This window comes from Strix uralensis, chromosome 1 (genome assembly GCF_047716275.1).
Source record: "Strix uralensis isolate ZFMK-TIS-50842 chromosome 1, bStrUra1, whole genome shotgun sequence".
NCBI classification, from domain to species: domain Eukaryota; kingdom Metazoa; phylum Chordata; class Aves; order Strigiformes; family Strigidae; genus Strix; species Strix uralensis.
The window spans coordinates 70028555-70049583 of NC_133972.1; the positions used below are offsets into that span (position 1 = coordinate 70028555).

The 21029-nt window shown below is 45.4% G+C and overlaps 1 protein-coding gene across 3 annotated transcripts in view; it reads right to left on the minus strand.

The window, feature by feature from the left end:
- Window positions 1-21029, minus strand: part of TPPP (tubulin polymerization promoting protein) — a 104914-nt gene that overhangs the window by 71971 nt on the left and 11914 nt on the right. For 2 of the 3 annotated variants that reach the window (XR_012629146.1, XM_074870053.1), the window contains exon 1: window positions 1486-1596. The exons of the other annotated variant lie outside the window; for it this stretch is intronic. The gene's annotated coding sequence lies outside the window, so the exon portion shown is untranslated. Of the gene's footprint in view, window positions 1-1485; window positions 1597-21029 lie in introns of those variants that run through there. 3 annotated transcript variants of the gene reach the window in all.

Consider the following 21029-nt stretch of genomic DNA (forward strand, 5'->3'; position numbering starts at 1 on the left):
TGTTTTCCTCCAGGTTTTCACAGCTCTAGAGGAAAAAAAAAAAAACAAACCTTCATGTTTCATTATCATGCTAACACTTGCCAACCTTCTAAAGCATGCTACTTAATGATACTAGTTGAGAAAACAGTGTGATGGCTCAGTAAAAGTCAGTGAAAACAGTCTCATATTGTGCGTTTCATTTCAGGCTGGGGGTTGGGTTTGCCCCTCCTTTTCTTTTTAAATAAACATAAGCGATTACGCAATCCTCTGTAAAATCTGAAATCATTTTCCCCCTGAACTTGCTCATGTAGACCCTGGAAAACACGGACAGGGAAACCACTTGTCAGCAGCATCTACTGCAAGATTCAAAGCCGTCAACATTTAAGACACACACTTTTCACAGGCGTGTTCAGCACCTTGTAGCGCACACCCCAACTCCCCGTGGAAGAATTTCACGCAGGTACAAGAGCTTTCACCCAGGGCTGCAGAAATACTCGCAACCGCTGCTGATTTGCGGGTGGGTGAGTGGTGTACTTGCTTTCAAACTAGCTAGCTGAGGTCGCAGATTAATTCACAGGATTTTGTCTCGTGTTGTTTTTCACCCTAGAGGGCTTTATACCTGCGGGTGTTACACCGCAGTCCCTAAACAGTCTCCCACACCTGAGGCGGGTTTTCACAGACGACGCCATATAGGAGCAGTTCTCAAAGCCCCTTCAGCTGGGCGTTAAAAAAAAAAAAAAAAAAAAAGCAGACAAGGCAAACCGTCTGTACCCATCAATCCCCATGAAAGGAGACCGCCTGCTCTGCGCAACAACCCGACGAAGCCGCGGCTTTGCCGTCGCCTCTAGCGAACAGCAGAGCACCGGCTGTGTGCGCAAGGTGGATCCTTCCCCAGCTCCGCCGGGGGACGCCGGCAGGCGGAGCCGGGCCCCCGCCGCATCGCCCACCCGCCGGCCCGCTGCCGCAGTGCCGCCGGGGAAGCGCCCCCCCGCCCCCCCGGGCTGCGGCCGCGCGTCCCCTCCCCGCGGGCGGCGGGAGAAGCGGCTGCCACGGCCCACCCCGAGGGGCCGGCGCAGGAGGGCAGCTCGGCGCCGAGCCCCGCTCCCCGCCGGTCCCTTCCCCGGGGCTCTGGCGGGAGAGCAGGAGGGACGTGGAAAAACAGGGGCGACAGCGAGGGGTTAATCCTGCGGAGAAAAGCCGCCGCCGCCTCGCCCGCAGCCCCCCGCGGCCGTTACATAACGGCAGCGCGCGGCGCGCCCCTCCGGTGGGGGAGGTGGGGGGGGGCGCCAGCCCGGGGCCGCTCCGCTGGCACCCCCGCCCCCTCCGCGCCTTCGCCCGCCGCACGGAAATCAATTAGCCAGCGCGCTAAAAAGGGGGGAGAGGGCAAGAAACACGCACCCCTCCCACCTGCACCCCCCCCCCCAAAAAAAAAAAAAAAAAACAACAAACGACACAAAAAAAAAAGGGGGGCTCGTCTTGCCCGCCCCGCGCGAGGTGCCCACTCACCGCCGGCTCTCGCGGGGTGGCAGGTCGCCCAGCCCAGCCCAGCCTGACACTCGCCCGCGCTCCGGCGCTGTCGGCAGCCCCTGTCAAGCCGGCGCGGCCGCTCCGGCAGGCACCGCCCCCGCTGCCCGGGCATTGGCGGGCGCCCGGCACCGCCTGCCCGCCCCTGCGCCGCTCGCCCCCATAGGCCGGGCGGGCTGTCCGGCGGGCGGCCGCGCCCGCCCCCCGCGGAGCCTGAGGTAGGGAGTCAGCGCGGGGGGAGCCGCTGCCGTTGCTGCCTTAAATGGCTGGTTGCGGCTGGCGGCGGCTCTGCCCGCGCCTCCCTCCCTCCCTGCCTGCCTTCCCTCCCTGCCTGTGGCCCGGCAGCAGGTGGGCAGGGGCAGGTGGAGCGGGGGCCGAGCGGCGGTGGCTCCCTGACCGCCCCCTTCGGCGGGAGCCGGGGGCGGTGCGGCGCGGTCCAGTTGCCCCCCCGTCCCGGCTGGGGCGGGGGTCGAGGTCGGGCCCGGCAGCTGCCGCCATCTCGAGCATCCCGTTCCCCCCTTCCCGAGGGAGAAGCAGAGGCCGAGGGGTGCCACAGTCCTCTTGCGCCCTGCCGGGCTCTGGCAGGTTTGGGTCCGGATCGCTGCTCGGCTGTGCTTTAAGCTGTGGGCGTTGGCATAAAGTAAATAAAAATCGTGTAACAGAGTGGGCTGTGCAGCGCAGCAGGCGCTCCGTAAAACCTCGCGTTCCCGCAGCTCGACGGTTGCCCAGGAGCAGGCCCGGGGTTGGCACAGCGGAGGGTGCAGCCGCTAACCTGATCTGGAGCAATGCCCTCCGAAACCTTAGAGCACAGAGGCAGTTCAGGAGTCAGCAGAAATCTAATGAACTGTTGTGCATCCTCATTCATGAATTTATAACCAGACTCCACAGTGACCTCTCAGAGCTTGGTGGACCATAACGTGGGAGCTGCTGTGCGGGAATCAAAGTAAAACAATCTGCCTGCAGAGGTGAGGGAGAAAAGCAAAAAGATCCAGTTCATGTGCAGTGGAGTGTCAGGTTTTCAAACGGAGGATAGATACGTAGCTAACTTACAAAAACAATCATGTGCCTATACTTGCCTTAAGATGCACAGTAATATACAAGATACTCTTATTTCAGTATCTTAAGGCAATTATTGAAATGACCCAGAACATCATAAATGCTTTAAGTCCCCCTCATATTAGGGCTGAGTTTGGCTGCGCTACTGATGAAGGTTTTGTGGTAGAGTATGGCAAATGCACTTGCGGTCTCTCATGAGAACACAAACCAAAATCATGTTGCATTTTTTCTCCAAGTTTTCTCCTTCTCCATGCAGACTCAGAAAACCTACCCTATATGAAGCTTGAGCTGGCTTGAGACTCAAGAAGAGTCCCTCCCATACAGCTGAGAAACAGCTTTAAATCAGACCCTAGTTTTGAAGGCAAAAATTAAAGCAATATAGATTAACATGAAACAAGGTATGGTAAATAACCCAGTGGAGACTATTCTCCTAGTGTTTAGTATGGGGTGGTCCTACATTATTTTCAATTATTTCTCCCATGCCACACAGTTTAGAATATGATTTTCTGTTTCTCTAGTAGAATTTTCTGTCACAAACCATGCCATCAATCTTAGAAAACATGCAGAATCAGAATTACCCAAATTTGATTGTGTGATAGAATTCACACAAATTTCACAATTTATTTGTGGTTCATTTAAAAAAAAAAAAAAAAAAAACCAACAAAAACAACAGAGAAAGCAGCAAACTTCATAGAATCGTAGAATGGTTTAGCTAGGAGGTGGGAGGGGCATCTACCATCTCTCTGGGCAACCTGTTCCAGTGTTTCACCACCCTCATCATAAATTTTTTCCTTATATCCAGTCTGAATCTACCCTCTTTTAGTTTAAAACCATTCCCCCTTGTCCTATTGCTACAGGCCCTACTAAAGTCTGTTCCCATCTTTCCTGTAGGCCCCCTTTAAGGACTGAAAGTCCTCAATAAGGTCTCTCCGGAGCCTTCTCTTCTCCAGGCTGAACAACCCCAACTCTCTCAGCCTTTCCTCATAGGAGAGGCGTTCCTTCCCTCTGATAATTTTTGTGGCCCTCCTCTGGACCCGCTCTAACAGGTCCATGTCTTTCCTGTACTGAGGACTCCAGAGCTGGATGCAGTACTGCAGGGGGGTCTCACAAGAGCAGAGCAGAGGGGGAGAATCACCTCCCTCAACCTGCTGGCCACGCTTCTTTTGAGGCAGCCCAGTATATGGTTGGCTTTCTGAGCTGCGAGCACACATTGCCAGCTCATGTCCAATTTTTCAGCTACCAGTATCCTCAAATCCTTCTCCACAGGGCTGCTCCAAATCCCTTCATCCCCCAACCCCTATATTGATACCAGAGTTTGCCCTGACCCAGGTGCAGGACTTTACACTTGGCCTTGTTCACATAAGCCCACTTCTCGAGCTTGTTCAGGTCCCTCTGAATAGCATCCCATCCCCTGGGTGTGTCAACAACACTACTCAGCTTGATATCATCTGCAGATTTGCTGAGGGTGCACTCAATCCCACTGTCTGTGTCACTGATGAAGATATTAAGCAGTACTGGCCCCCGTACGGACCCCTGAGGGACACCACTCATCACTGATCTCCATCCGGACATTGAGCCATTGACCACTACTTTCTGCATGCGACCATCCAACCAATTCCTCATCCACTGAACAGTCCACCCATCAAATCCATATCTCTCAATTTAGAGAGAAGGGTGTTGTGGGACACCATGTCAAAAGCCTTACAGAAGTCCAGATAGGCGACATCTGTAGCTCTTCCCTTTTCCATTGATGTAGTCACTTCATCATAGAAGGCAACTAGGTTGGTCAGGCAAGATTTGCCCTTGGTGAAGCCGTCCTGGCTGTCTTCAATCACCTCCCTGTCCTCCATGAGCCTTAGCGTAGCTTCTAGGAGGATCTGTTCCATGATCTTCCCAGGCACAGATGAGGTTGACAGGTCAGTAGTTGTCAGGTTCCTACTTTTTACCCTTTTTAAAAATGGGTGCAATGTTTCCTTTTTTCCAGTTGCCAGGGACTTCACCTGACTGCCATGACTTCAAATATCGTGGAGAGTGGCTTGGCAACTACATCAGCCAATTCCCTCAGGGCTCTGGGATGCATCTCCTCAGGTCACATAGACTTATGCATGTTCAGGTTCCTCAGGTGGTCTCGAATCTGATCTTCTGTTACAGTGGGAGGGACTTTGATTCCCCAGTCCCTGCCTTGAAGTCCATCCACTCAAGAGGTGTGGGGAAGAGAGACTGTCAGTAAAGACTGAGGATGCACACCCCACCCCCCCCTTGCAGTTGTATTGACAAACTCCTTAGATAGGCCTCAAAAGGGGGGAAACGTGGACTGAGTGAAACCAAATGTTTCCCATCAAGTACAAGGACCTCTAATCATTGGCTCCATTGAGTAAGCCCAAAGAGGTGACAAGGCCTGATAAGAGGTGAGCATTTCTGCCCCAGAAGCCAATGGTTGCTCAAGAAGCATGAAGTCAGAAAAAGTCTGTGGGAACAGAGGAAAAACCAAAGGTGGGCAGGATGAGTATGACCACTGACTCAATTGGACAAGGGGCGGTGCAACCCCATTCTTCCTCAATATATGTGCAGAACCCATGCTCCACCTTTTTCCTTGTCTGTCATGGAAATGAGTTTGTGGAATACCTGCCCCTCCTCATCTAGTATGCTAATCAGTTGATAAGATGAACTTAAAAACTTCACTGTGCGTGCACCCACCACCCAAGATTACCGGACCTGAGACAATGCTGGATCCAGAGGTGGTGATCTGGATTTCTTTGACTCTCTTCCTCTCCTTTCTTTTTCTTTCCTTTCCTTTCTTTTCTTTCTTATAGATTTATAAGAGACCACATTGCTTATTATCCTTTTCCAAGTTTAAATTGTTTTCTACCACAAGTAAAATATTTTAACCAGTCATTTGGTATCATTTCACCTTAATTTAACCCAAGGAGATCATAGAACTCTCTGGGCTTCCAGTCTGGGTCATGACAGACACCAACCACAAGGTTCCCTTTGTTGCCTCGATCTCTAATTCTTACCCATAAACTTTCAGCCTGTTCATGGTTATTCTTCAGGTATAACTCTTCACACTCTATCCATTTCTTGACTTAGAGCAACCCCTCTGCCCCTCCTTCCTCACCAGTCCCATCTGAACAACCTGTAGTCATCAATAGCCATGGGACTCATCCCACCAAGTTTCAGTAACAGCAACTAGGTCATAGCTTTCTAGCAGCATGGTGGCTTCCAACTCCTCCTGTTGGTTGCCCATGCTGCATGCATTGGTGTAGAGGTATTTCAGCTGGGCTGTCAGCCATGTCACCGTTTTAGAGGAGCACACATTAATTCCTTTGAGGTATTTCACTGGTGTTTCCCTGTTGATTCCTACTACCTCAGGGGCCCCTGGCTCATCTCCTTAAGACTTCAAGTGTGCTCCAGTGTGCCCAGCACATCTTGCAGCAACAGGCTGAGGGGTCTCACTACACCCCATCCCTCAAACCTTGTAATGAGCAAGCCTGATGTTATCCCCCTTTCAAGTCTAGTTTAAAGTTCTGTCAATCAGCCCTGCTAGCTCATGAGCAAAGACTCTCTTTCTCCTTTGAGAAAGATTCAGCCCATCCGACACCAGCTGGCCTGGTGCCATGTAGACCATCCCATTATCAAAAAACCCCAAATTCTGGCAATGACGCCAGTCATGAAGCCATGTGTTAATAGACTGGGTCTGTCTGTTTCTTCCAGTATTGCTGCCCACAACTGGAAAGGTAGAGGAAAAAATTACCTATGCATCAGATTCTCTTACCAACCATCCCAAGGCCTGAAGGCTCTTTTGATTGCCTTTGGACTACGTGTTGCAGCTTCATCACCACCCACATGGAAGAGCAATAATGGGTAATAATTCAAGGGCTGTACCAGACTAGGAAGCTTCCTAGTGATGTCCTTAACCCAGGCCCCAGAGAAGCAGCAGACCTCCCTATGAGGAGGGTCTATTCTCCTCAGAAGGGAGTCACCTACAACTATAACCCATCTTTTCTTCCTTGTGGTGGTGGTCGTGATACAGGAGGTAGGCCTTTCTGACCTTGGCAACACCTCTGGTGTAGATGGACCATCAGCCACATCATCAGGTGACTGATCTTCCAAATCCAGAGCATCATACCTGTTGTATAGAGGCACCTGGGAAGGCGAGGTAGGCAAGGCGGGGGTTTGCCTGTCACCTCAAATGTAGGCTTGCCTCACAGAATCCAGAATCATCTAGGTTGGAAAAGACCTTGAAGATCATCTAGTCCAACCATTAACCTAACATTGACAGTTCCCAACTACACCATATCCCTAAGTGCTATGTCAGCCCGACTCTTAAACACCTCCAGGGATGGGGACTCCACCACCTCCCTGGGCAGCCCATTCCAACGCCTAACAACCCGTTCTGTAAGGAAATACTTCTTAATATCTAGTCTAAACCTTCCCTGGCGCAACTTGAGGCCATTCCCTCTTGTCCTACCCTAAAGAGACTCATCCCCAGCTCTCTGCAACCTCCTTTCAGGTAGTTGTAGAGGGCGGTGAGGTCTCCCCTCAGCCTCCTCTTCTCCAGACTAAACAACCCCAGTTCCCTCAGCCGCTCCTCCTACGACATGTGCTCCAGACCCTTCACCAGCTTCGTTGCCCTTCTTTGGACACGCTCGAGTAATTCAATGTCCTTTTTGTAGTGAGGGGCCCAAAACTGAACACAGGAATCGAGGTGCGGCCTCACCAGTGCCAAGTACAGGGGTAAGATCCCTTCCCTGTCCCTGCTGGCCACGCTACTTCTGATGCAAGCCAGGATGCCATTGGCCTTCTTGGCCACCTGGGCACACTGCTGGCTCATGTTCAGCCGGCTGTCAGTCAACACCCCCAGGTCTCTCTCTGACTGGCAGGTCTCCATTCACTCCTTTCCTTTAAGTTACTGCCTTCTGCCTGGTGAGGGGAGGATACAGGATCCCCTTGATAGTGTTTGTTTTTCTGGTAGATGTTCCTGTTTCTGTCTCAGGGAGGGCAGAGTATGGTTCCAAACTTGTTAGAGTTTGTCAGATCCTGTGGTGTGATAGAGGCAAGGCTGCTGCAGCTCCATGCCTCCACCTCCAATCAGTAGTGAGACTAAACAGGTATTCCCAGTAGGGACATGTATACAAACACATTTCCACAACACATACATACGTATACACACATGGACAGCTACACAGATCAGACAGAAACACTCAACACTCACACAAACACAAACAGCACCAATGGTCTCATCTTGTTCCCCTTTGATCAGGATGAAGGTCCATTAGTAGGAAATGTATACATATATATAATGTAGATTCCTCCAATAGCTGAACTTAGATACTTAGTCTATCCCTGGATCCCTGATCTCCCCTCCTGCTGTACCCTGGACATATAAGCTCCCAAGACCTGCAATCCCACACCAGTTGCTGGTACAGATCTCACTCACAGACACACACACTATGGATCTGCTGGTACCAGGATCCCTGATATCCCCTGCTGCTGTACCCTGTGATGTATGAACCCCCAAGGCCTGCAAACCCACTCCAGTTGCTGGTACATACCCCCTCACTCACAAACACACACACTATGGATCTCTCAGTAACTAAGCTTAGACACACAGTCCATCCAGTAACTGGCCATGGATCCCAGGTCTCCCCAGTTGCTGACACCTGGGCATGCTAGTCCCCAGACCCCACAGTCCCAGTCCATCTGCTGGTACAGATTTCCTTGCACATAACAGCACATAAACGTGCAAACTGAGCACACACTACCCAGTAGCTTAGACATACAGTCCATCCAGCCTGTGTCCTTGTTCTCCCAAGTTGCCTCCCACACAGAAACACACACACATGCCATCTCATCTCTCAGTTGACCTTGAGATCTTATAGCCTCCATCAGCTGGCATAGACCTCTTGGTCCCTTTGGAAGCCAGCTTCTCCTATTGCCTCACTCCCAGAGACACACTTTGTTCCCCAGCCTCTTAACCTCCTTTCCACTTAGTTTGGCTTGATATTTGTACTCTTGCTTGGTCCAATTGCTCACACCACAGACACACATGACCCTTGATCTGCACTGCAGTTGTTGGCACTTGGTTTCACTCACTCCAGTCCCTCCAGTTGATGACACTGCTGATATTCGGGCACTGTAATTCATGGTTTGACTCCAGCTGCTGACACTTAGACCTCCATATGATCACATCCACACAGAACAGAGAGTCCCCTCATCCAGGAAAATAGTTAGAAATGGAATTTAAGAAGAAAGCAGGACAGCAGGTGATGGTCAGGTGCAGGGCATGGCCAGACAAGCATACTGACCAGCAGCCTGTTTACACGAGCAACACGTTTTGCCCTCTTAGCCTTCTATTTACCCACACTTCTTCCTCTCCAAGCCACCATGGTCCTCCCTTTGGTTTGTCCCCTAAACATGCCATAAGAAGTCTTGTGCAATCCCAAGATTCCCTGAATGTCAGGAGAGGTTCAGACTTGATATTAGGAAACATTTCTTTACCAAGAGGGTGGTCAAACACTGGAAAAACTTCCTGGAGAGGTGGTCAATGTCCCATGCCAATCAGTATTTAAGAGGCATTTGGACAATGCCCTTAATAACATGCTTTAACTTTTGGTCAGCCCTGTAGTGGTCAGGCAGTTGGACTAGATGATTGTTGTAGGTCCCTTCCAATTATTCTATTCTATTCTATTCTATTCTATTCTATTCTATTCTATTCTATTCTATTCTATTCTATTCTATTCTATTCTATTCTATTCTATTCTATTCTATTCTATTCTATTCTATTCTATTCTATTCCCCTGCATCCCATAATGTGTCCTATATCCCATAAGCAGTAGCCCCCCACTCCAGTTGCTCTGGAGAACCTTTCCAGACTCATCTGGTGGGTTTCAGACCTGAACGATGGGTGTTAGTTCTCTTTCTTGACAGTCCTGAGGGGCACTGGGACAGGGGATCTGTTTCTCTGAGTTCCCCATAAGGAACATTGTTGCTCTGTGCTACATTTAGTGTGTGGAGATGAGGTTTTTTAACCTAACAACACTTAATTTCTGGTCGCACTTTGAAGTCCCTCTGTCCTCAAATAGAGAGGGATTTAGAGGTTTAATTTAGCAAGTTAATTTAACTAAATTTATTAATTTAATTTCTAGTCCTGAATGCATACTGTTGAAAATGTGCCATCATCCAGTTTTGGTAAAGACAAATGAATCACAAAAAGAAATCAAGGATACCTCAGGGCAAGCATGTTCTGCCAACCTAATCCTCACTGGCCTTCATTCCATCCTTTAGTTCACAGTCTGTCAGGTAGCTCACCCTCCAGGGGCCAGAGTAGGGATGAGAAAAAAGGTTACTTTCTTTATTTCGTTCTTCAACTGATGTTTGTTGTTCAAGACAACTGTCTTTTACGCCTCCCAAACTATTTTTTATAAAAGTGTTGTATAAAATCACAAAAGCCCATTTTAGGATCATCTATATTGGGTTTGTGTGGCAAGGTTTTGGTAGCAGGGGGGCTACAGGGATGACTTCTGTGAGAAGATGCCAGAAGCTGCCCCCATGTTGGACAGAGCCAGTTCCAGCTGTCTCCAAGATGGACCTGCCGCTGGCCAAAGCTGAGCCTGGTGGCAATGTGCTGTGATAGCATATTTAAGAAGAGGTAAAAAACATTGCATAACAGCAGCAGCGAGGAGAGAGGAGTAAGAATATGTGAGAGAAACAACTCTGCAGACACCAAGGTTAGTGAAGAAAGAGGGGGAGGAGGTGCTCCAGGCACCGGAGCAGAGATTCCCCTACAGCCTGTGGTGAAGACCATGGTGAGGCAGGACGTGCCCCTGCAGCCCCTGGGGGTTAACAGTGAAGCAGATCTCAACCTGCAGTCCGTGGAGGACCCCATGCCTGAGCTGGTAGCTGTGCCCGAAGGAGGCTGTGACCCCGTGGAGAGCCCACGCTGGAGCACCTCCTGTCAGAAGCTACGGCCCCATGGAGCCCATGCTGGAGTGGGTTTGCTGGCAGGACTTGTGACCCCACAGGGGACTCATGCTGGAGCAGTCTGTTCCTGAAGGATTGCACCCCACAGAAGGGAGCCACGCTAGGGCAGTTCATGAAGAACTGCAAGCCATGGGAAGGACCCACATTGGAGAAGTTTGTGAAGGACTGTCTCCCATGGGAGGGAGCCTACGCTGGGGCAGGGGAAGAGTGTGAGGAGAAAGGAGTGGCAGACACAACATATTATAAACTGACCACAACCTCCATTCCTTGGCCCCCTGCACTGCTCGGGGGGAAGAGGTAGAGAAGTTGGGAGTGAGTGAAGTTGAGCCTGGGAAGAAGGGAGAGGTGGAGGGAAGATGTTTTTAGGTTTGTTCTTATTTCTCACTACCCTACTCTGTTTAACTGGTAAAAAAATAAATTGGTTTCCCAAAGTCAGGTCTGTTTTGCCCATGACAGTAATTGCTGAGTGATCTCCCTGTCCTTATCTTGACTCATGAGCCTTTTGTCATATCTCCTGCTGAGGAAGGGAAGTGGCTTGGCGGGCACCTAGCAGCTAGCCAAGGTCAACCCACCATATTGTCACACTACCTTAATAAAGTAATGTCACTTTGGATTCATTTTAATCCTGTGTGCAAATTAATTCCTTCCATTTTTTAAACAGGACATTGGGCAGTTCTTTGTCTGCATTTATTTTAATTTTTAATTCAAGAATGCTATCATGACGTGTTATATGTGCCTTGGACACCTATTAAAAAAATAAAATTATGTGAATGTCAACATGCATCTATGTTGGGCAGTTCTACAGCATTCAATACACTTACTTTACATGATACAATTACACTGTTATGAGGAATTCCCTAGAGCTCCCAGAAGCTTTCTGCCATCCCTGCACAAAGAATGATTTTTCTCAGTCCAAAAAATAATCTATTCAGTTTTACACTGATAAGACAGTAGGGCTTTGCCAGAGAACAGGGCAAATCCTGAGAATAGTCCAACCCTTGATTAGTTTGATCTCCTTTGGAAGTCCATTCCCTCACAAGAAAAAAAAGACCCTTGACCATGACCTTGAGATCTCAGTATCTTATCCTAAGATTAGTTGCATTTCCCAAAGAGGTTAGTACAGCTGTGTTTGTAGGCTGTAGCTGTGGCTGAAGGATACCATCTTTTCTTCTAGGCACAGGCCACTGTGTAAGCAAGTTCACATGCAGCCTGACCTGATTTGTCATTGTGACCTAGCATTTTAAATTCTCTTTTGTTCTTCTAAATAAACACTTGACTGATCAAACATCATTCTCTCTGACACACTCTTGTTAGACATTCCCAAGCCACTGCAGCAGGAGCATGTTTCCTTAGAATCCAGGAATGGAGCAGAGTGCAGGCACTGGCCATACCCTGGGTCCCACAGGGACTTTTTGGAATGTAAAATTCCTACAAGCCATAGTTTAAGGGTGAACATTCTTGCCTCTGGGCTGATGGCAACAGAGACTAGAACTGACCCTACAGTTTCCCTTTTCAGAGCTTCACAATAAGAAAAGCACAACGAGATTTCATGCTGAATTCCAGAATATTACTGACTTTAATTAACACTACAAGAAGTACACAGATCTATTCAAAATAAAACTGTTCCCTACTTCACTCTCCTCATCCACCAGCTAATATGCCAGTTCTTTCATTTCAGGACAAAGTCTTCTGGGAGGGATGCAGATCTGCTTCCTGCAGTTGACACAGCTTCTTTTCAAGTTGCTATACTTACTGTCCATCCCTGTTATTTCTATAATGTATATCCTCATATGAATTATGTTTAAAGGTTTGGTTATTTTAAATATTTTTTTTCTTTTTCCTCCTTTCTTCCCTAGTTCTCTACATGACAGAGAATTATTTACTGCTTAGGCAACTCATTTACTAATGCATTAAGCCAGTTCCACCAGAGTTGGAAAACTTTGTGGCCAGCATTAGTTCCCGGACTGAGTTAGTACATGAGATGCAACACTGACAAAATGATAGATTACATAAACACTGGGTGGTCAGTGAATCAGCAGTTACATCATATCTTGAGCCAGAACTATTAAACAGTAAGTAAAAAGATTTTTCAAGTCTTCAGGCCTGGATAGGAAAATGTATCACCAGATTGTATTATTATTATAAAAGGTCACTTTAGTTCACTTGTAATTGTCAAATGTGATAAGTTTTAATCAGAATGTGTGAAACAAAGAGTATTAACTTGGTTGAAACTTCCATCAAAATGATGGAATAATTTTTAAATGCTAGGTACAACATTTAGAAAAATTGGCTTTTTTCTGTTGCTGTTGCTTTTTTTTAATGATTGAAATAGTTACAGAAACTAAAAATCAATCAAGTCTACTCCAGTCTTTGATCTGGTGAAAATCAAGTACTATCTTCCACATTATACAGATAGTCATAAATATATTGTCATTTGTATGTGCAACGTACATATTGTCAATATGTCATATTATGTTACACATAGTCAATTTATGTCCAGCTGTGTGTATAGTCTCAGTCATTTACAGGAGGGCAAAACTAGCTACCTGCCAGACCTCCACTAGCAGTACAAATACATTTTTTTATACATAAAACTGCAAGGAACATTTAATTGTGTAAAAAATGTGGCAGAATTTCAAATAGGTAGACAAGCATAAAGGGCCATTCTCGTGCACAGGAAGTTTGACTCTGGACATTCTGTATTTTGCAATGTGCTGTCCTGTAACTTTGTATAGAAACTAATCCAATTATGTTTATGGAATCAGTGGTGCTCATCAATTTTACTGAAATAGAAATTAATAATAAAATCATGCAAAGCCAGAGTTGTATACATGTATTAATGAAATAACTTGATCGCACTAACAATACAGACCACAGTCCTGCAAATGCCTGAACATTATAGATTTTCTTATTTATTTTTATTTGTCAAAGCTCCCATCAAAAAACAACGTTAATGAAAAGTTGAGCTTGAATCAGACCACATAGAGCTTCAGAAGCTATGAAGTTAAAAACAGCCTGATTCACACAGACCCTTTTGGGGAGCTCCTTACCACATGCTTCTTCTTTCAGATGGAATGCTATTCTAACCCATATTATATTGTCTAACCCAACTCCTTACCAAAAAGCAAAAAGGAACAAAGTAGGACAATACAGAACAGCTCTAGAAAAGGATAAATTTATGCAGCAGATCCAATAATTTGGATCAAGATTTAAGAAGCCTGAATTCCAGTCGTGTATTTTGTACAGGCTTTCCATGGAGCAGCTAGCAACATGCTCCATCTCCCTCTGCATCTGTTCTGTGGACATAAATTGGGGATAATCCATTTTATAGTAAGGATATCTGAGAGGCATAGAAATATCATGGCACAAAGCCATTACTTAAAAAGAAGAAAAAGTCTTTATTAGGGAAGCATTCAATGATGTGAAGGTTATGACAAGAGACAGTTCTTTTAAAAAAAGCTTTTTAAGGCAGGTCCTTCATTCACTGAGTATCTTAGCTCAATGTGAAGTGACTTTGTAGCTAAATCTACTGACTTAATAGTTAAAGATGGCACATGAAAAAGCCCACAGCACTTAAACACTTCCAAATATCTATATTCTGTATCACTTCATACAATGCACAAAGACTAAAGTAGTTGCTGCAGCCCTTACTCATCTTCTGATTTCTTTTTCCCTCAGTTAACTGTTGAAAAACATTTTGTTGTACTTTTTGGTAGTTTATTCAATTTATCGCATATAGTCCTAACTTCACTATATCTTTGCTAGCTTAGCATTTATTCAGAGCCCTAAAATACTCTCAGAAGGAGATATAAATCACAGTTTTCTTTTTGACAGGGAGGGAAATGGCCAGGAAGTGAACCTCAGAACTGCAGAGAGGGAAGGTAAGCATCAGTGAAGTTTGATACCAAAGATTCAGCATTGCAGTTAAGACAGTAAAAAAAACCTGATGGCATTTATATGGAAATGGCCATACCAAGCTATTTCCTTAGTGCAAGACTTTTTCAGCACTGTTCTGCCTCCGGTGACCTACATTCTCAAATGCTTCAGGGTGAGGTGGGGAAGTCAAAATGAAAGATAAAAACTTTACCAAGACTGCCCACAGAACAGAAGCAGCCCTCAGATACTCGCAGCATTTAGCTGCTGGAATTTGAGAAGCTGGGTACTTTTTTGTTCAGTTTAGCTTAAATTACTTTGTGTGAGCAGATATGAAAATATATGAAGCGTTTCTTAAACTCACCCATTTGTTCATCTCAAATGTCACTGACTGTCCCTGGCACTAAATTCCACAACTATTTTCTTTGTGTAAAAGCAAGAATTCTTTTACTGTGACATTTTATAACAGACTACTGATAACAAATGTTCATTGATTAGGAAATGAAGTGATAAGAGATGTAGATTTGTGTTAAAACTAAGTGATTGTTATCCAAGCAGCTACCTCCTCTTGACTAGAGACAATAAAATAAGCCTATCCAACAGTCTTAGTTGTGATACTTTTTTCTTCTAGTGGTGTTAAGACAAGCAGAGCTTTGTGAGAGCTCATCCCATCAGCATGAATATATGCTGATATTGCATGTGGATGTATTGTAATTCAGCCTAGAATCAACATGTGAAGTTCTAGCGCCACTAAAACTAAGAGTTTTACCATTAACATAAAAGGAGTTAGCATTTCATTTGCAATTCCCATACTTTCTCACATACTGTTACTAAATAAGCCATAGAAAAGTCAGTTTAAAAACAAAACAAAGCAAAGCAAAGCAAAACAAACCAAAACTGAATCTCTTGTGTACTGCTTAGGGAGCATGTGGTTCAACATGACAAGAAGCAAAGGGCCAAATACAATAAAGGTTCTCATATTCTGTGTTGTTATTTGATTTATGTCTAATATCATATTTTGCCACTTAGTGCTTATTCCGTAGAAGTATTTGAATAGCTGAGTCCCACTCCTAATTTAGACCTTCAACTATTACAAACAAAAGCCAAGCAACTACAAAATACAAAGCAAACAGTCAGCTAGTAAAATCGGAGTATTTTCTGGTCAATAATGAGAGCTAATACAAGAATCCTTTTTGCTACCCAATGGAGGTGAAGGCTGTTCTTTTCACACTAAAAGGCATAGACATACTCTGTCAATTTCTGCTGAAGCTGTTCAAGATATACTTGTCTTCAGGTGTTTGGATGAGACTTCTTCCACTTTTATCACCACTGTAACAGGATGTCCAAGTGGAGTATTTGTCCACATCTTGAACAGCCAATTTCATACTCTCATGTGTCAAAGTACTGCTACGGGTAGGTTACTGTGTGTCAGACTGTGAATGAGAGTACCTGGAACACAGAAACATCCTCTGCTGCTTCTGCTCTAGGAGTGCAAAACTGTGGTGAGCAAGAGGAGATAGGTATAAGGAGGAAAAGAGATCAGGCATTAAACTGAGGTTTAATCAGACATGAATTGCTAGAGGACATTCGAAGCCTCGAATCTGGAGGTTTGCTATGTCCTTGCTCTTTGTTGTTTTGGGGTTTTTTTCTGCACATGGAGCAGCCATAGAAGTCATGTCTGCCAAACAGTAAGGCTACAGTGTTTGCATTACCAGATCCCAGCATGGGATCAAGCTTTTCCTAGAATAGTCTCAGATCACATTTAAATGCTCATGGTTAAATGATCACTAAAACCCTGTCAGTTGAGTTACTTAGAGCAAACACTACATAGTTTGTCAGCTTTGTGCTTTTATGTTGGATATGCATCCTATTTAGGAGAACAATAACTAGCATTCTGACTGCATCACAGAGATGCAGAGGGATAATACTTGATGTGCTGGAAAAAAACCCCAACAACAACAAAAAAAACCCATTACTAAATTATCAAACAACAACAAAAAAGTTTCAACATTGGAAATTTGTCCAATATGCTCCCACACTCTCTTATTACAGCAGCAGAACTTCTAATGTGAGCCAGAAAAAATAATTTCTCTCATAATGCAGAGAGATTTGAGAATAACTAAAATCAGAGGGGCAGCTTCTTCAAGTTTCAAATGACATCAAAGTCCTTAACAGCAGTTGACTGCAATGTACTCAAAGCTGTAATTTAGCAGCTACCATCTCAACTGAGCTATATAGCTCAGTTTCAAAAGCTCTGGCTCTGTGAATTGTTACATTCCCCTGTGAGCCAATGATTCATAAATAATTGACTTAAAATAATATCACTTTGGTTTATTAAGTACAAGTGGAAAATATTTTTTAAAAGCACTGTTGATCTACCAGTTGGGTAAAGCAGAAAAGTGCTAAGCAAAAAAAGCAAAGGGAAATATAAGGGTTAAAAAAACCCCATCATGCATTATAGAGAGAAACCTCTGTGAAAAATATTCTGCAAAGTTTTACAATGTGCAACACAGACTACTTTTTCCCAGCAAAATAAGGCAGCAATAAAACCATCAAATTTTGCACTGGCTTTCTTTATGTATTGAATACTCCCAGAAACATCTAAAAAAATTCAGGTTACATAATGACTGTCTCAGAACACTTCCACCAGTTATTCATGGCCAGAATAGGTTTTTATATAATAAATCAGAGCACTGTGTTTCATGGCCACCAGTCTGACAATCCACTCTTGTGCTTCCAATGGCAAGATGGGGTACTCATTAACTTCCAATGGCAAGATGGGGTACTCATTAACTTCCAATGGCAAGATGGCTCCATATTTTGGATTTTAGTGCATTTTAGTTTAAAAGAGAACTAGTTTCACAAGTAGGTATTTTTTCAAGTAAAAACTTTCAGAGGCTAAACTCATTATCTCATATCTTTTTTGAGTTGATGGGAAGAAAAGCACTGAGTGAAAGAGAATTTCACACTATGCTTCCTGAAGCATACAAACGTAGTATTGCAGAGAAACAGAAACATCAAGACTGCTATGAACCAAGCAGGGATGGAAATGGTTAAGTGTGAAAGCAGAGGGGAAAAACAAACTGCAGGTGCTGATAACACCTAGATCAGCTGGTGGTGTACTGATCCTGAGCAGGATACCACTGCATGTGGAGAAGCTGGTGATCCACATCGCAGCTCACATGAGCAGGCGCAGGCCTGTGCTGTGCTGTGCTGCACGTCCAGCGTGGCCTTCAGGCTGTGCCGCCCTGTGTGTGTCCCATGGGTGCCCCATGGTCCCCTCAGCCCTCACACTCGGCTGCCTGCAGGCAGCTCCAGCTCAGCACCTGAACATCCTTACCAACGTCTAACATTGCAGCCAGAGGTCCTTCCATCAACAGCCTTTAGGAGTAGAGACGTTTTCTTGTAGGAAAATGATTTAGTATCTCGAAGGACCAAAAAGGAGGAACTTCTCTCCACAGATGGTATCTGCACAGTGTGCCATGGCAAAATCCATCCAGGGTCCATCTGATGCTGCACGCATGTGTGCTGCTCAGCATCTGAAGGGACAAACTCACTATCTATATTCCTCTTTCTATTCTGTCTCATTAAAACAGCTATTTTATTAAGCCATTTGCTGTCAGGCCTTTCTTATCAAGCTGCAGAAAGAGCCCTGCACCGTATCTCTCACCTCACCCACACCCCAGACCCTGGTGCAGAAAGGCAGGTCAGCACTATCTCAGCACATAACCACGCACCTTACCAAGATAACTAGTTTAGGGAAACAAAGGACAGACTATTTTCAGAGAAGGAGTCAAAGGATAACTAGTAAATTAGTGATGTTGCATAATGACTCTCACAGGTAGGACATGATGAAAAAGCAAAAGATGACAGTCACTGTGAACTTCTAAAGGTACAAAAAGTATGCCCAGAGAACCAGGATGTGCTTACTGATCAAGAATAATCCAGAAGGTGTGGTGAGGATTTACAAACAAGTGCTGCTTGTTCTGTCATCAGAAGTAATGCTGGCCAGACCATTTGGATACACACACCTTGGTGCTTCTGAATGTGTCAGTATGAAAGAACAGGTCTGAAAGAATGTAAGACAGTGAGCGTAAGTGAGATGACCTTTAAAATAAAAATGATCATCCCTTCCTGTATGGTCTTGCAAAGCGTTTTCTTACATTAGATGCCACATCAATTGGTCCTGCAATGAACTGCACTAATATAGATGTAACAGTCTATGATAAAAAGTAGCATATATCCCCAGCCAGATGTCTGCACCCTTTCCTGGTCTGGTTTAACATAGCAGAACAGGTCTAACTGTGCAATACATGGGGGAGTGTCACAGTCACAAAAAACAGTTTCAAGTTGTGGAATTTTACCTAAAGTAGTTAACTGGCAACTATCAAATTTAATTATTTATTCCAATATTGAGAAATAATGGCAAACAAACACTCTGAAAACACCTCAGCTTCCCTCCAGACACCTCTCCGCACCTGGCTTCTGGTCTCCAGTCTCCTTGCCATGAGTTACATTCAGTACCATGGGTAAGGGCAGTCGGTGCAGGAGGCTGGCCTCAGTGCATTTTCATTCCTTTTCTTTTGCTGCTACTTGTTTCTTACTCAACTACTCTGGCATGGGCTCCTCCACCAGCCACAGGACCTTCAGAGTCATACCTCCCCTTGGGTCTCCTCTCTGTCTCTTAGCAGTGGCTCTTTGCTCCAGGCCTTTTTTGGGTGACTCTTTACTCCAGCCCCTGCTCAGACAGCTACTTGCTGGCATCTCTCCCTGTGCAGCCATTTTGTCCAGCCCTGTTCTGTCCCTCTCCACTCCCATGTCTCTTTTTCTTCAGCGTCTGTTCTGCTTGACATCTCTCTGCTACATCTCCTAGTGGTTACCACCCTTCCTTAAATACAGTTCTGCAGAGGTGCCATAAACTGGCTTCTTGTCCATTTGCTGAGCAGCTGTGAGCAGCACAGGGCCATATCTGACCTGCTCCTACACAGGTCATCCCTGCAGCCCCGCGTCTACCAAAACATTGACAACCATGCTTAGTGTAGGGAACCATGTGCAGCCAAGAATATCTGAACAGTCAAATCCAGGTCATTTCAGTGACGAGTATCGTCACTGAAATGATGCCAGCCTCCCAGGATATAGTAATCTCTGCCTGAACTTCTCCATACACCCCCAGCCTTCTTCTAGTTGTTTTTGCCTTTTTTTCCCCTCATTTCTTAGACATCAAAGAACACTAAAAGAGGGAAGGTCTTTTATTAAAGATACATAATAAAGAGAGAAAGAAAAAAGAGAGATAAAATTATTTCTTCAAGATCATACAACAAACCAAAACAAAACACTGTATTTCCTACTCCATGCCATAACTAGAGGGATGTTAAAGGTTGTGTTTCTTAAAGGGCCTGGGTATTCGATTTAACATCTGGGCCTTTGGTTTAACATGTTCCTTAACTGAGGCCCAAGAAAAGAGAATGCCCATATAAAGCAACACAGCTGGGAGACACAGTCGGTTTAGGGGAGGAAGATATCAAACAATAAAACCAAATGACTGAGAACTGTAGCAACACCTTTCAAGTGGACAGTATAAAATATGAAAACTTGGGCACTAGCTGAAGAAAAACTGAAAATTAATTGGAAACTAAACATAAAGACAGGTATTTGCTATCAGTAAACAAAAAACATAGATTATTAAAAAGCAAACACGTTCAAAAATTGTGTTAAACAGTGTTTTCCAGTAAACCTGGGAAGTACTCATGGCCAATCAGGCTTATTAGTGAAACAAAAGATGAATTCAGGTAGCACAGAGAGAAAGAAGGGCTACTACAATGTTCAGGTGAACGGGTAACTTGTCTTAGAAGAGAATAATACAGAGAGATGGCTGAGTTTCAGTAGACTAACCTATTGAAACAGCTGTCTGACTGCTTCCGCCTACGTAAACACAGAGATAGAGAAGAGCTCTTTAGGGTGGCACACTGACAGATCAGGCATACATTGACTGTGAAAAAAATCAGGCAGTTGTTAGAAAACGTTTCCCACCAGACAGCTGAGACCTGGGCACATCTTTCTGATGGGAGCAGAGAGGATGTTCCCTGCCCACAACAGCGTGCCATCGACTAGTGGCTAGGGGAGTGGGTTTGCCTCTATTAATATAGATGATATTAAAAGGGCTAGGAGGAGCAGGGCAAACATCCATGTGGCTCTACAAGATTTATTTGGCCTGATAAGTGCTGTTGCTGAGCACTTGAGCATGCTTGCCTCATGCTTTCAGTGCTCACCATCCTGGCACTATGCTGGGCTCAGGCTGGCTCTTCACACTCATGTGGTGCCGAGCCTGACAACATTATGTTCCCACACTGGGAAGACACAGTGCAGACACATCTCAGCACTTCTGCTCTCACTCAGGCGAACATACACACTCTTGCACATCTGTTCTTGGCTTTCCCTTTACTTCCTTCTGCAAGGCCACCAAGCCCAGTTCTACTTTTTCAAATGAACTAAAGAAAGCAGCACTGATAAAGGTCTGCCCTCTTTTGAGCCACAGGCCTGTTCTTGTGGGCTCCATATCACAGCACCATACTACACTTCCCTGACATTTCACTACAGCACTGAAATATAGGACC